Raw genomic sequence first — 15522 nt, forward strand, 5'->3', positions numbered from 1 at the left:
AGGTATGGTGGATCCAGGCTGCTCCTTGGTTCATCTGCCAGTGTTTGCTGTGGGAATATGACAGTAGAAACTCTGGTTTATTTTCTAGTCATCAACAGTGCTTCCAAGAAGCATTGGCTTGTAAATGAGGGTATCTCCCTATGGACACTTGACCTCACCCAGAGTTTTGACTAATCACACACCCTTGTTGGTCTAGATCCCTGTTGTTCTAGTCATGGCTTCATTTAGTTTGAGACTAAATGGCTTTCAGAGTTAATCTCTCACTTTCTTGAAAACCCTTTCTGCAGGTTCCCTTGTGAGATTTGCACTCAACTTATGAGCACATCCCTCCTGTCTCCCACTGCATTCTAAGGACATACAGGGATTCTTGGCCCCTTCACCTTACATTAAGTGTCATGGGCCATTCACTGACACCTTCTTAGGAACCCTTCCTTGCTAACCACATTCACATTTATTGCCTTTCATTGTTTTGCAGCTACTTTATGCAGTTGGTATGGGGGACAGTCTATGAGGTTATTCTCTTCCTGAAACTTAAACGGAAAACAAGAGAATATATCCTCTATTTTAAGGGTTCATTCTTGGAGGGGAAAATATCTCAGAGAAATATTAAAATACACCATTTTAGTATATCTTCCCTTCCAAATCATCCTCTGTATTAAGTGTTTTTGTGTACACTGACATCCCATACAGTCTTATGAGGAAGACAATCATCTTCACTTCACATATGGTAGCACTGAGGTTTAAAGAGTTCAGGGAATCAATCCAAAGCTCCACAGTGAGAAAATTTCAGGGCAGCTTTTGAATTTAGATATTGTAACTTCAGGGTGCATATATTCATTATAATCTAGCAGTGCCTTTTGTCCAGACTTATTTAAAATGTCTATTAAAAAGATGAAAAGTTTGGATATTTCATAACACTAACAGATTTAATCTGGGGGAGAGGGGAGGAGGTGGGAATGATATATTTGAGAACAGAACCTTCAGGCATCTTGAGGAGCACACACTGGCCAGGCCATGTACAGTAAATTTTCCTGCTCAACCTGTTGTCCAAGATGTTTTATTCTTCACCTCAAAAACTCACACATTACATTCAAATTCTGCGTTTTCTGGATTATTCTATACATATATTTATTATATGCCTTTATTAATGATTTTATTCATTAAAAGAAACCTGTTCTATAAATGGAAGATTTACTAAAATCAATTTGAATTAATCGATTTCATAATTATATTTTGGATAAATTTCCCTTTACTTCAAACATTTCTTTTATTTTAGGCACTGGCAAAAAAATCCTAGATACTATATATACTTCTACACTTGACTTTTGTAAAAAGGTTTCTAATTTATTCTGTCTGCGGCAATAAAGCAAGATCATCGATAATCATTCTTCTTTAAGGTAAAAATCCTAATCTGGTGAAGTCAAAATTTCATAAAATCTAAAGACTATTTCAATGGCATCTATAAAAGTGCAGCCTTAAAATCACAAAGCTGGGCAAGGCCTCAACTGTTCCTGACACATTAAGCTCTTAGGCTTTAGGCAGTGGACTAGTTGAGTTCAAAGTGGTAGTTGATATTGAAGGAGAACAGGATGATTCAGGAAGCTGAAGTTAAGAAGAGATCCAAGGTGAAGGAAGTTTTGCTGATAGTCACCATAAAATACCCAGAGAATCCTGTGGCTAGGGAGGAATAGGGTTGTAAGTGAGGTGGTCTACCTGTCTCTCAAACCTGTTCTGACTGTGAGGAATAAGGGATGGCTGAAGTCTTTTCTACTTGGATTTTAAGACTAGCTCTGCACTTCATATGGCTCATTTCCAGGTATGTAAATGGTGATAGCATCACCTGCAGAAAGAAGCATCGAAGGAGCTCAAATTTTAGGGGTTCAAAATGAGCCCCTAATTCCTCACTTTGGAGCTGTTATATCCAAAAAATGTAAAAGGCTCAAAGGTGGCTAGTGCCTGCCTCCATTATATAGGCTATTTTTTATTATTATTATTATTCTGTGATGTCTTTAGCAACTCAGACTGGGAGACACCAAAAATCTTAGCAGTTATTTTTTTTTATCTTAGATGTGTTATGAACATGTGCTCTAGATTGAGGCCCATCTGAAGAACTGACCTATAATAACAAACCTGGAGTTTGAAATTCTTGTATATGAAGAAATGAAACCCACGACAGCAAGGGCAATGACAAGCTGTGATAATAATGGCTGTGTCCCAACTCTGTCCTGGAGTTTCATGTTCCAGGAGTGAATAAATAATTTAATCTTCATGAGCCATCAATTCTAGTCTTCCTTCAAAAGTCTGGCAATAGGCCCAGCTAATTTCATTTATGATGTGGACTTTTTTTTTTTTTTTTTTTTTTTTTGAGACTATGAGTTTTCAGAAAGTGAAAAAGGGCAACCATTACCTCATTACATGAGTGTGCTTCTGTGCTTTTTTTTTTCCTTCCAGTAATGCTTTATTGATTTATTAATCAGCAAGAAATCAAAGGGTAAGGACATGCCATTTCCTCATTAATTAGTCATAGGAACAAGCAATACTAATCAGTCTTACTTCAACTATAAATAATTAGTCGTTTAAAAGAAATTTATCTTGACAGAAGAGAGTGAAATATAGAAATTCTGTTACACTTAATAATTTTTTTTCCACAGGATAAAAACTTATGTATTGAGTATTAAGTCAAAGATTTAAAGCTTGGGAAATAGATAATGAGAAAATAACTTTTAATTTCTAGCAGTTTTTATTCATAACTTAAAAGAGTTGCTTTGTTATCAGCTAACTTTTTTTTACATATCCAAACATCAGCATCCCCTCCTCCAAAGTAAGTCTGCTAAAGTGAGGTATAGTATGAATAAGAATATACTTTAGGAACTAAAAATATAGTCCTACTTATGCATTTACTGAATTGCGGTAACTATTTCTACATTAAAACAGCTTTTTGTTTCTATTTCATTTTCCAATGGTTTCTTCGTGATATAAAATAATTTGGCTGGAAATATTAAAATTTTGGGCTTTATTTCTGCCTAAAGTTTAAAAAATATCTTTCTAACTCCTAAGCTCCTGTTACTTGTTCTCATGTCTTAACTTCCATCAGAGATTTTTAAGTAATTTAAACTATATAATGCAGACCTTCATTCTAATTGCTATTAATAAAATATCTTTGCATCTTTTATTTTGAACAAAGGGAGAAACCAACAGCAGGTTGATTTATCCATCTACCACTCTTTCTCTCTTTATTTAGGATGTTTCTGCTAATAACCTTGCCTCAAAAAATGCTTGTGACATGAATGAGTTAAAAAACAAACAAACAAAAAAACAAAACAAAACAACAACAACAAGAAAAAAACACGGCCCTGCTCTGTGTTTGAAGAAAGCATTTTGTAACATAAAATGCTTGTCTGACACATTGGTATGATTGATAAATGAAAAGAAAGAGACTGAAAGGATTCAACTAAAATTGATAGAAATCTAGTAGGAATGTAGTATGTTATTTGTATAATGTTATTTGAAAGAAGCTAGCTAAAATTTATGGAAGCCAACCATAGGCCAAGATATTATTTGTATGATGCTTATTTTAAACTCAGTATATCTTGAGTGGAAAGTATTTTAATCTCCATTTAAGAAAACCAAGTCTCCAAGAGAGTAAGTGATTTAGATAGGATTTAAATGAATGTCTTTCTCATTTCAATTTTCATTCTTTTTCACCGTGCTGCATGATACATTCTACAGTGCTACTAGTTGTGTATTGGTCTAAAAACTTTAAAAATCCAATTACACATCTAGATATATGGGGTCACAATAAATTAGAATAAAGAGTGTTAATGCCTTAGAAGCAGCCATTGGAAAGAGGAGGTAAGGTCTGATTTTTTTAAGATAGATTTTGTCAAAGGCACTTGGTCAAGCAATAGTCATACAGCTAGGTTTTAGCGAATATTTGAGGCCAATGTCGTTTTTTGGGAGCTCTTACCTTGAGATCATTACCAATGAATACTTGTTGTTAGTTGAGGATCTACATACTCTATGAATAAAAAATGCCGCAAAAATTGTATAAAGAAACAAAAATCTAAATTTTTGGTTGCAGACTTAAAGCTACTATTAAATTAGCGATTTGTTTAAACGTAAACATTTAAATGGAAACAAAATTCATGCCATTACCATACAGCATTATGTTGATGATTAATTTTTATCTGAAAGTTTTGTTGTTGAGGTGTGGCATTAAAAAAACACCTGCATGCAGACTGGTAAATTGTATTTTAACAAGTCATGTATTTCATGTTTTATGCATTTCATCATTTTAACCTTGCAGTACAAAATAATATTGACCAGAAACACCTCTTTGAAGTATTACTTATAAAAAAGAAATGGTGCGTTATATTCCTGACACTTAAGGTCAAGTACTACAGATGCATTGTATATTAATGTATCCAATATATCAGACAAATTAATGTCTATCCTCCCTTTTGGGTCTAGACTACTTTATAAACCTATTTTTACTGTCTTCAGTTTGATTAATAGTATCCCAGAAATACTCTGTCCTAACAGTATCCAAGACAGCTTTGATATTATCTATGAATCATGAGTGAAAGAATTCTCATTATATTTGAAATGATACATTTCAGAAATTGAAAATAATTTCATGTATAGGTTTTATTAAACACAAGATAGTATGTTGTTTCACTCTAGCAATTTATTCAAGGCCAGTGATTAATTATTGCAATTTCTCCTGAATTATTTAATGAATTCTCCCACTGAAAATTTTGCTGGAATGGTTCAACACTCTCTTTTTTTAACAGCATGTATCAGTTTTAACAGCTGTAATTGACATTCACAACACAAACTTATGTTATAATTTTTGTTATTTGGGTCAATGATTTTAATTTGTGATATGTCCTTGAAAAATAGTGATATTAGTAATGTGTCAAATATGATAAAACAGAATTTTGCCTAAACTAAACACAAATAAAATGCTTAGGGGTCTTGCCTTCTTTATTATTTGAAGGGCTCTGCATAGGAGCCTGCTTTTTCCTGGTTAATTCTGTTGTGGTGGTGGCCTCATAGAGAATCATAATAGTTGTGCTCTCTCAGAGACAGGGGGAATAAAACCTCTGTCTAACACCCTTTAGCTTAATCCTAAGGAACAAAACACATTCACTTATCTTAAATATAAAATATAAAGTCTCTTGAAACATTCAAGTTGCTATGTTAGACTTTTCATTGTTACAGTATATATCCTATGGCCAGAATCATTCAAATGTAAAATTTCACTTGTAATTTACTCTATAGAGAGAAAAGTATATGGTCTGAGTGTAGGGATTTATTTGTTTTCCCTAGAAATCTGTACTTTTTAATATATATTTTATTTCCAATACCTTGATTTTTCATATTATTTTTTCTAAGTGATTCTCCTTTCAAAATTGCTGTAGTACTGCATTAAGGGTTCTAAAAATGCCAAAGGAAGTAATGGAGTACTATCAATAGTTTTTGCTCTCCTAAGTTTTGTCATATTTACACATTAAAAAAAATTCACTGACTTAATTTAGTTTCCAACTTTCTACAGTGTCTAGAATAGTCTTTGACTCTGAATACATAAATATATTTATCTGAAGTGGTTCTGCTCAGGAATTTAATAAATTGTGCAGTCTACAGAGAATACTATTAATTATGTAAAGACTGATGGAGATTCATTTACTTGGTTTCTTTCTGAACCACTTGACTTGTCTCTATTTAATTAAACAATAATAAATGTTATGGTAGGGAGAAACTTAGGCTGTCAGTGAACAATACTAAATATATTCCTGGAATAGAGAATGTGATTCTAGATGTCTTCATAGTTTGACAGAAAATCACATGAAGATAATTAAAACACTTGCTTACTTGCCTGCAACTTATTGACATATATCTTCAATCATATTTCTTAAGTCTTCAGTCATGGAGGACACTGTGAAGGCAAATTACTATCAATTCCTCAGTACATTCCTTTATCTCCTGGAGAGCTCATTTTATTTTAGACTTTATGCATTTTATATAATGTTCCCATGTCTGGTTTCGATTTGAAAATATGGCACTCTTCACATTGCCATCCCATTACATGGTAAAAATCAGAATAACAAAATATTAAAGATATTTTACTGAACTGTGGAGTAGCAAGTTACATACAATAATCAGTTATAAAGATACTGGGAGATGACACATTAATGAGCTGATATTTTTAATATAAATTATAAATGTAGTTGAAGTATCTAAGATAATTTATTGAAATATTTGAAAAGTTTTTACTGTATGATCCATGACCATATTAAACCACCAGCACCAAAGGCTGAGTGTGAGAGAGACTCTATGCAAAGATAATCTCTCAGTTTTCTGGTTTTAGGAATTTGGGCAATTGTTATTACCTCTCTACTGTTGTTTCTCTTTGTAAACTAAGAACATAAATATCTACTTTGGAAGAGATATAATGTATATTTACTCATAATTGTGACATATGCAAAGCATCCATATCAGTGCATATCAGAGAGTAGCTAAAAAAAGGTACACCTATTAAAATTGCCATTATACTCTTTCCTCTGATTATAGGTTTTAAGAACAAGTTTCAGTGCTAGAAGTCAGTAGAAGCACAGATATTTTATCACATAGAGACAGTATTAAAATTCTATTAACTCATTAGTGGATTGGTATTTAATTTTCAATTTAGAGTCTGTAATTTCTTTTCTTAAGATATTGTTGGAACGACCAATCTTAGAATAGATAATTTAGATCCCCTCTGAGATGTAAATAAAATAGTGCATAAAACAAAGTTTTACATTAATTTTCCCCATAGATATATTTTATTTAGCTTAAAGAAAATCCTTGAGTTGGTAGTAAGTCAATGTGAATACATTCAAATTAATGCTATGATGCCATCAATAATTTATTAAATAATTGAAAAGTCATATATGAAGTAAAAGTTCAGTATATAAGTTACTAATTAAAAGGATTCCCCCAAAAAACTCCAAATTATGCTTTCATAAGCCGGGTTGGTTATTTTCAATTTCAGAATTTGGTGTGTGATATTGTAAAATTTGTATATTTGTTCCTCATCCCCAGTTTTTGGTATATAATTCCTAAAATCGTTGGAAACTTCAAGGTAATAAATTTTCTATGCTAATGAGTTGACTAGTTGGCAGAGGGCTGGCAGCCTCTAGGTAGCTTCAAGATGGGGCTATTCACCAGAAAAACCAAGGTGGGATTAGAGGGTTTGGACTTTCTGCCCCAACCCACCCCTTGGAGAAGGGAAAGAGGATGAAGGCTAAAGTGATCAGCACTGTCCAGTGATTTAATCGACCATGCCTTTGTAATGAAGCCTCTATAAAAACCCCAAGGGAAGTGTTCAAAGAGCTTCCGGAGAGTCAAAGACATGGGAGCTCCTGGAAGGTTCTGGAGAGGTCATGGATGCTGTACAATGCCACCCTCATATCCTTACCTGTCCATCTCTTCATCTGGTGTTCATCAACATCCTTTGTAACTTCCTTTGTGATAAACCACTAAGCATAAATGTTTCCTTGAGTTCGCTGAGCAGCTCTGGTAAGTTAACTGAACCTGAAAGAGGGGTTTGTAGGAATGATTTGTAGCTCCTCCATCAAAAACACAGGCAGACCAACCCACGGCTTGCAGATGGCTTCTGAAGTGGTGGGAGGGGGCATTCTTGGGGACTGAGCCCTTACCCCGGGATCTAATGCTATCTCCAGATGAATAGTGTTAGAATTGAACTGAATTAGAGGACATTCAACCCGTGTCTGTTACAAAATTATTGCTTGCTTGATGTGTTCGGGGAAAACCAAGCTCACTTGGACACAGAAACCTTCTGTGCTGATTGTTGTGGTGTAAGGGCATATAAAAAAGTTTGTTCTTTTACAGAGACGAAAACAAAGCAAAATAGAACAAAAAAATTTACAGAAACGAACCACAGGCTTATAGCTCCAAGGTGTATCAGAGAACAGAATTTTCAAAATAGTCGAGAGATTTATTTATTTGACACATCACAATATGCTTATTGCATAAAGTACAAAAAAAAATGGAAAAGATAATGGATTCAAATTCCCACTACCGAAGACAGCTGCTTTGATGTCATTGTAATTATCTTGATTTAATTATTTCTAGCCCTGTAATGTACACTGTCTGTAATCATAGGTGAGCTCCTTTTTTTTTTTTTGCAGTTTTATATGATAATAGTATTAAGCATTGCGGCAGATTTCATTTATATATCATTATAAATATTTTATAAGTGCAATTTTAATAGCTACATAACAGTACATCTAGTAGCATTTCATCTAGCAGACATTTTATAATCTGTGCAGTTGTTCACCATTATTCAATATTTTGGCTACTTTATTTTCATAAATATACAATAATAAATTTGGAGGGACATAGGTTTCTATATATTTTGGATTGCTGGAAGTGGAATGGCTGAGTCAAGGTGAGTTTTTCTTAATGGCTCTTTATATACAAGCATTAAGCTTTTTAGCATTCAAATTAGACTTAGATAAATATGGTATTTTCTGCAACGAAATCTGAGAACTACACTCAAGAAACTGATCTAGGATTTTCCTTGAGAAAAGATTGAATTTTCAATAAAATTTATCCATCAGTTAAAAACAATACCTTGGCTGAAATCAGAAAATATAGGTTATAAATAGTGACCAGAAAAAAAAAAAAAAAAAAAAAAAAAAAAAAAAAACAACTCTTCTACACTGTTGTTGGAATATTTTTATGTAACTATGCAGCATGAAAATATACTAGTTTGCCTATGGCAACTCAACCGTGGCAACTCAAAATGATGGCTTGATGTGATGTGAGCTCCTAATCATCTCCATTAGCAGCCTCTCCAGACAAGCACAGATAGGATGCAGTCTAAATGAAGACAATATACTAATGAGAATGTCGCTTACTACCATCAGGATTGTCACCACCTAGCCCCTACTGTGTGGAAAATCTGGAAGCCACAAGTGGACCTTTTGTGTGTGTCTATCTGTTTTTCTGTTTTGCTTTGTTGCTGCATCACTAACCTTACCACAACTGCTCTAAGGAAGTCTGCTCATCAAAATATGTTATTTTATTGTGTGTTTCCCTAACTTGGCGTATTATGAAGCTGATAAGGTGATTTCTGACCAGTTAAATTCAGGAGTATATTTAAATATATTTTACAAAATATTAACTAAAGCAAAATTATATACAATTCCAAACACAATTTAATTGTAGTCATATGTCAATTTTCAGTTCTTCCTTAGTAAATATTTTTTCTACTCTCTCTCACACATACACACTGGTGTGAAAATTAAAAAGAATTTTCTGTTTCATTTGGATTTTTCTCTTATTTCAGGATATATAGATCGTCTTCTTTTGTGTTATCATTTTTCACATTTATATATATTGGAAAATCCAATCAACACTAAACTTGTGGAAAATGAGGCTCAGGCTATTGTCTATATTGCATTAATCTAACTTGAACATCTAGCAGAGCAACGGGCAATCAGGGACTGCCAATAAACATCTCTGAATGGATGAGTTATTTGAATGTGATATTTGTTCCTTTTTAGGATACTTAGAAGTATTTTCAGCTATTTTGACCTGTCTCATATAATTACTCAAAGCTCCCATTAAGCTTGGTCCTTGCTGATTGTGTTCTGTGACATCAAGCTTCTCCCCGACAAAGCTCAGATAAATGTTAACTGGGTGTTTCACTTTTATGCTTTTTAACTTTTTTTCTTTTCATCAGTACTAATGCTCTATACATTTGTATGCTTTCGCTGATTGATACAATGAGAAAAACTACATTTCCCTTTCTACACAGCAAAAGTTTCAGCTGAAGTCTAACAAAAATATGGAAAACCTTATTGTGTAGAAATACAAATCTGATAATAACTCCTGAGAAACAACCTAAGATATCCCTTTCGGTTGCAGTAATTCAGGGCCTGTTTCTATAGAAACATTATATTGACCCAAATTATCCAGGCTACAAATAAACTAACTTTTTATTAATTCTTTTTTATCATGCAACTTCTCTTTTGGTTCCATTCAGAGGCCATATTCAGCATTATTTAGTAAAGGAACAAAGTCTGTACTTTTCCAGAAGAAGAAGGGTTGGAAGAGGGAATGCAGAATCATGCATTACTTAATGATGGGCTACATTTTAAGAAATGTGTCCTTCAGGGGATTTCATCATACAAACATCATGGAGTTAATCTATGCAATCCTAGATGGTATAATTTACTAGACATCTAGGCTGTATGGCATATCCTATTTCTCCTAGGCTGTACACCTGTACATGTTACTCTACTGGATACTGTAGACAACTGTAATACAATGGTAAGCATTAGTGTACCTAAAAACACAGAAACAAAGAAAAGCACAGTAAAAATACGGTATTATAATGTTATGAAGCCATCCTTGTGGATGTGGATGTGGTCCATCACTAAAACATGTTTGTGAAGCACACGGCTGTACATATACTGTATTTCAGCTAATAATGGCTCTAGTCTTGGAAAAAGAATAAAGTAATCATTGTGGATATTTTAGAAAGACTCTATTTCTTCACACTACCAGAAGTTGTCACTCAGAAATTGAGATAACTTTAGAACTAGTTTTTGGACTTCATGAGTGGGATTTTTGAGGAAATAACTGAAACTTCTTTGATTTATTTTAGCTAGCCTTCTGGAAAGGGAAAGGGGAAAAGATTATTTTTCAAGCATAGAAACAGAAATATTAAAATTTCAGCTCATGATCTTTAATAAAAGAAAACCAGTGAAAAGTTGTGTGTAATTGATATTAAAATGTACAGTAATTACATGGTCACATTGATTCTATATCACCTTTCACAATTTCTATTTCTTCTACTCTCTCTAATTTGTCTATTGACCTATGGCACTGAGTGAAGTAGACACCCTTTAACAGATGGGGGTAAAGTGTTTTGAAACAGAACATTTATTTTTATGGCCACAGTAAATTATTAGAGCTGGAACATTTGTACACAAATAAGAAGGGACAAAATAGGATATTTTTCCTTCCAGCCATGTACGATGATAAAATTACAACCATAACTATTTAACTCCTGTGGTAACTGATCTTTTGTTTCATTCTCCATAATTATAGAAGGTACTTTCACCTTGATCTCTATCTTTCCTTCTTATTTCCTCCTATCGCATTTGTTCCTCTGTCCTGCCCTTTGCCATCTTCAGTTCTACCCACCGCTACAGGCCCATTCCTATGACTCAGCCTGTTGTTCTGTCTCAAGTTCTTAGTCCCTGACATCTTGGATGAGTGCATTATATTGATTTCAAGCAACCAATTCTATCTACAATTTCTCCACTAAAATTCAGATTCATATTTTGAGACATAATGACATCCTTCTCCATTTGCTGGATTCCATCTCTGAGAAGTTATTGTGTCCCTAACGAGTAGGAGAGAACAATTTTTAGGCATGTTTTAAAGGGAGAATTAACAGAAATACTCGATGACGAGCTGGATGTGAATAAGGGCTTACAATCATTATTTGGAGAAGGAGACAGTGGAAAATACAGGAGTCTTGGAAAATTTCAACAAACACAGATACAAAGAAGATGAGGTATTTGGTTGCATTGATGAAATGAATACAGGGTAGAGGTTAGGGAAAGGTAATATATGTTGATATATTAGTACAGTCTTGAAACAATAGATGATTCTGGAACTTCAACATATAATAATAACAATGTCAAGAAACCAATGAAATTATTATCACTAAACATGTTCCTCATCAAAATACTACCTCGGAATTCACATATAGCACCAATGATGAAGCAAAAAAAGATGTTCTATGTGAGGTTCATTTTTCTTCTTATTCTCACTGTATAAACTCAAACCTAGAATATCAGAAAAAGGATTTCAAATTTGACAATATTGTAGGAATTTCTCTTAGAATTAAGACAAATTGAGATCTTGCACACTTTGTATAAAATTTAAGACAGAAGATGTAAAATGATATCATAAAATAGGTGGTTGAACTCATTTAAAAACATGGTACATGAGTCAGGAACATAAATTTAAGTATTTTAAAGCTAATAAAACTGCAATTTCACCAGCAACACCTGATTAAACAAATGGGTGGCACAAATCCTAGGGGATACTTAGAGATTAGAATACATCTATTATTTTGGGACTCAGGCTTTCCATTTTGAATGTAATGATTAAGTCTTTCACTTTTGAGTTACTCGGTCATACCACTAATAAGTCTATCTATTTGACACAACTTTTGAGAAATCATCGCATTTTATCTGAATCTTCAATTTATGATTGACATTTTAGGGAAGAGTGTGCTCAGAGAATGTATTATTTTCCTTAGATTTACAAATTGTATAAAATTAGGGTATATTTCTGAATTGTAAGCAGGAATATTAGTGATACCTAATGATATGGTTTGGCTGTGTCCCCACCCAAATCTCAACTCAAATTGTAATCCAAATTGTCATTTCCACATGTGAAGGTAGGAACTTGGTGGGAGATGACTGGGGGAGTTTTTCCCCATGCTGGTCTCATGATAGTGAGTTCTCATGAGATCTGGTTATTTGATAAGTGCCTGGAGTTCCCCCATCTTCTCCCACCTGCTGCCATGTAAGACATGCCTTGCTCCCCCTTCACTTCCACCATGATTGTAAGCTTCTTGAGGCCTACCCAGTCATGCAAACTGTGAGTCAATTAAACCTCTTTCATTTATAAATTACACAGTCTCAGGTAGTATTTTTATAACAGGGTGAAAATGGACTGATACACTTGAAAACCTCAAGAAACCCACTTTTGAGACATATTTTTAAAGCTTGAAAAACTCCTTTATATGTAATTTAATACTAGAAAAAGGAAATGAAGTCAACATACTGATAAGACTAGATTAGTAATTTTTTCTTAAAATATAAAGAAGATACATATTTTTGAACAATTGAATGATTAAATATTGTGTTAAAGTTACACTTAATTTTTAAGTCTAATATATCTGAAAACAAATTAGTGATCCTGTAATTAAATCTGCAAGCTTTGAGTACGTTTTAAAATTGCATCATGGAACAAAAATCTACAGGTACTTTTAAAGATACGGTTCCCAGTGTAACTTCTTGAATTTAAATTTCAGTCACACTGTCATGCCTTAATTACAAAACTAGAAGATCAGAAACTATATACCTGATATCCAAGGTCAGTTTAAATACCTATAAATCTTCACAGTGAGATGTTTAAATTTATTTGATGAGAAGTCTTAGCAAATTTTAAACTAGTGCAAACAGATATGGTTTAGTAAGTTCCTACAAATAATTCCTTTGGTTTATCTTTTGTGATATTATTTACTATGAGGAATAATAAAATATGATCTTAAGTATGCTAATTCTTTTCTGGCTTTTACATTATTCTTGACTTTACAACTTAAAAAAAAATACTACCTTTTTCTATCATACAATAGGAAAATTGAAAGTGGAAAAACTTTTCAATTTGTTTAATACTGTAGATTTTTTTTTTCCAAATGAAGAACTTTTCCTACACTGAACCAAAATTGTCTTAACAGTGAGGTTACCTTTGAGGAAATAAATGAAATTTACTGGGAAAAAAATTGTACAATAATATCACCCAGTGTTTCAATGACAATAGCCTGCAGCTTTGACATTAACATTAAGATAAACTGTCATTAGTGGAAATAAAATGAAGCCTCCCAGAATACCAAGAGTGCACAAAGTAAAGAAATTGGTAAATTTCCAATAGCAGTGCAGCAATACAAAAGCCTTCTGTTAACACTTGGTGTATGTCTTCTTTTCATGTTTCTAAGTGAATATATACTTACATTTGATAGTACATAGAATATATCAATATTATCTAGACTTCTGAACTATTTATAATTTTCTGTGCATGTCATGTCTTCTCTTCTGGTTTCTCTAGAAGCAGCTATTCTGTACTTATCTCTAACTCTCACAATTCTCTCTCTTTCTCTCACTAACTCTCTCTCTCTCTCTCTCTCTCTCTCTCTCTCTCTCGGTCTCTCCCCCTCCTTTCCCTCTTTTTCTCTGTATATAGATTTTCCCTATAGGCTTGGGCTTACCTTAAATGATGACCCTCAATAAAACATTTTTGGATTTCCTAAACTGTAAGTTATCTTCCACTCACAACCCCTATGTGCTTGGCTGGTGTTCATTTCTTTCTACCTTTCATTGTAGTTATTGGTATATATATGTCAGTGGCTCTGTTTGCTCTTATGATGAACATAAACTAGTATCTGTGTAAGAGTCTTTAATTCATTTTATTTCATTTTGCTCCTAAAATAAACAAGATAATTCCATTGAAGTGTTATTTCTAACTGTTCATTTAAATTTGATTGAAAAGTGTGGGTGATTCTCTGTCAAATGTCTTTTAAGGTTAAGCATTGTTGGGTAATATACCACATTACTAACTTTACACTCTAATATAATGGTATGTGAGCATTCCATATTCATATGCAAACTTCTTGTTATAGCATTCTAAAGGTTGGGGAAGCAGAAGTCAAATTTTACAAAAACAAATAAACCAAAACACCACAAATGGCAAGTCAATTCCAGTCTAGAGGTACGGGAGCAGTAGACTGCCATGGATGATGGATCTCTTTATAATAGGCATGGGATTCACACCATCACTATGAAAGTGTTCATGAAGAGAGTTTGACTTACATGCATCCAGGGAATATGTTAAAAAGTTTAAATATAATGATAAATGATGTGGTTAATAAAAATCCTTTCCAAATGCTGACATCATTCTGAAGCCACGTTATGGACAAAGGGCCAAGGCTCCAGGATGATGTGCCTAGATGGTCTTCCATAGGCAGGAATGCAGTCAGTGCCTCAGTATCTGCTTGCCTGCCACCATGTAAGACATGACTTTGCTTCTCCTTTGCCCTTCCACGAGGATTGTGAATAAAACCCTGGTTTTGACTGTCATGGTCTTCAAGAATCTTAACACCAATATTGTTCCTAGTTTAGTAGTTTGCACCCTTCAAAATTTTAAATCCATCTGAGAAGAGCAAAACAATTAACAATGCCTTTTCCAAACACTTCTGAATCCATAATTTAGTATATCTTTTAAATATCATTGGCAGTAAGAAAGAGCAATTGGAAGCAGAAGGAGCAGGTTAATTAAAAGCTGTAAAGTAGACACTGAGTGAAAAGTGTTGAGAAAGAATGAAAGCAATTTTAAACTGTGTCAGCCACTGTTTAGTTTATGCCCACCATGTTCACTACTTATGCAGTTTCCTCTTCTCATTTTCTTTCTGTTTGAATGTGCAGTATTCTCAGCTTTATTTACTGTCTGGTGTTCCTTGGTTCATTGCCACATAAACTGCATCTGATTTCATGTTTTCCATGCAAACTCTTTTTTTTCCAAAGAAAATCAAGCCATTCTTAAAAATGCACCCCTTGTTTTATGAATAAATTATATACATAAATACTGCAGCAAGTAAAGGAAGTTTTCTCTTTCCAAGGCTGAAGACACTTGGAAAATTCTTCCAGCATC

At 33.5% G+C, this 15522-nt stretch overlaps 1 protein-coding gene and 1 pseudogene across 2 annotated transcripts in view; both read right to left on the reverse strand.

Annotated features, from left to right (window-relative positions):
* The window catches only part of CNTNAP2 (contactin associated protein 2), a 2246749-nt gene that overhangs the window by 2164215 nt on the left and 67012 nt on the right, over window positions 1–15522 (reverse strand). The window lies entirely within an intron of this gene.
* LOC101050662 (argininosuccinate lyase pseudogene) overlaps window positions 1–15522 on the reverse strand; it is a 70176-nt pseudogene that overhangs the window by 35718 nt on the left and 18936 nt on the right.

Source organism: Saimiri boliviensis, chromosome 10 (assembly GCF_048565385.1).
Source record: "Saimiri boliviensis isolate mSaiBol1 chromosome 10, mSaiBol1.pri, whole genome shotgun sequence".
Classification (NCBI taxonomy): Eukaryota; Metazoa; Chordata; class Mammalia; order Primates; family Cebidae; genus Saimiri; species Saimiri boliviensis.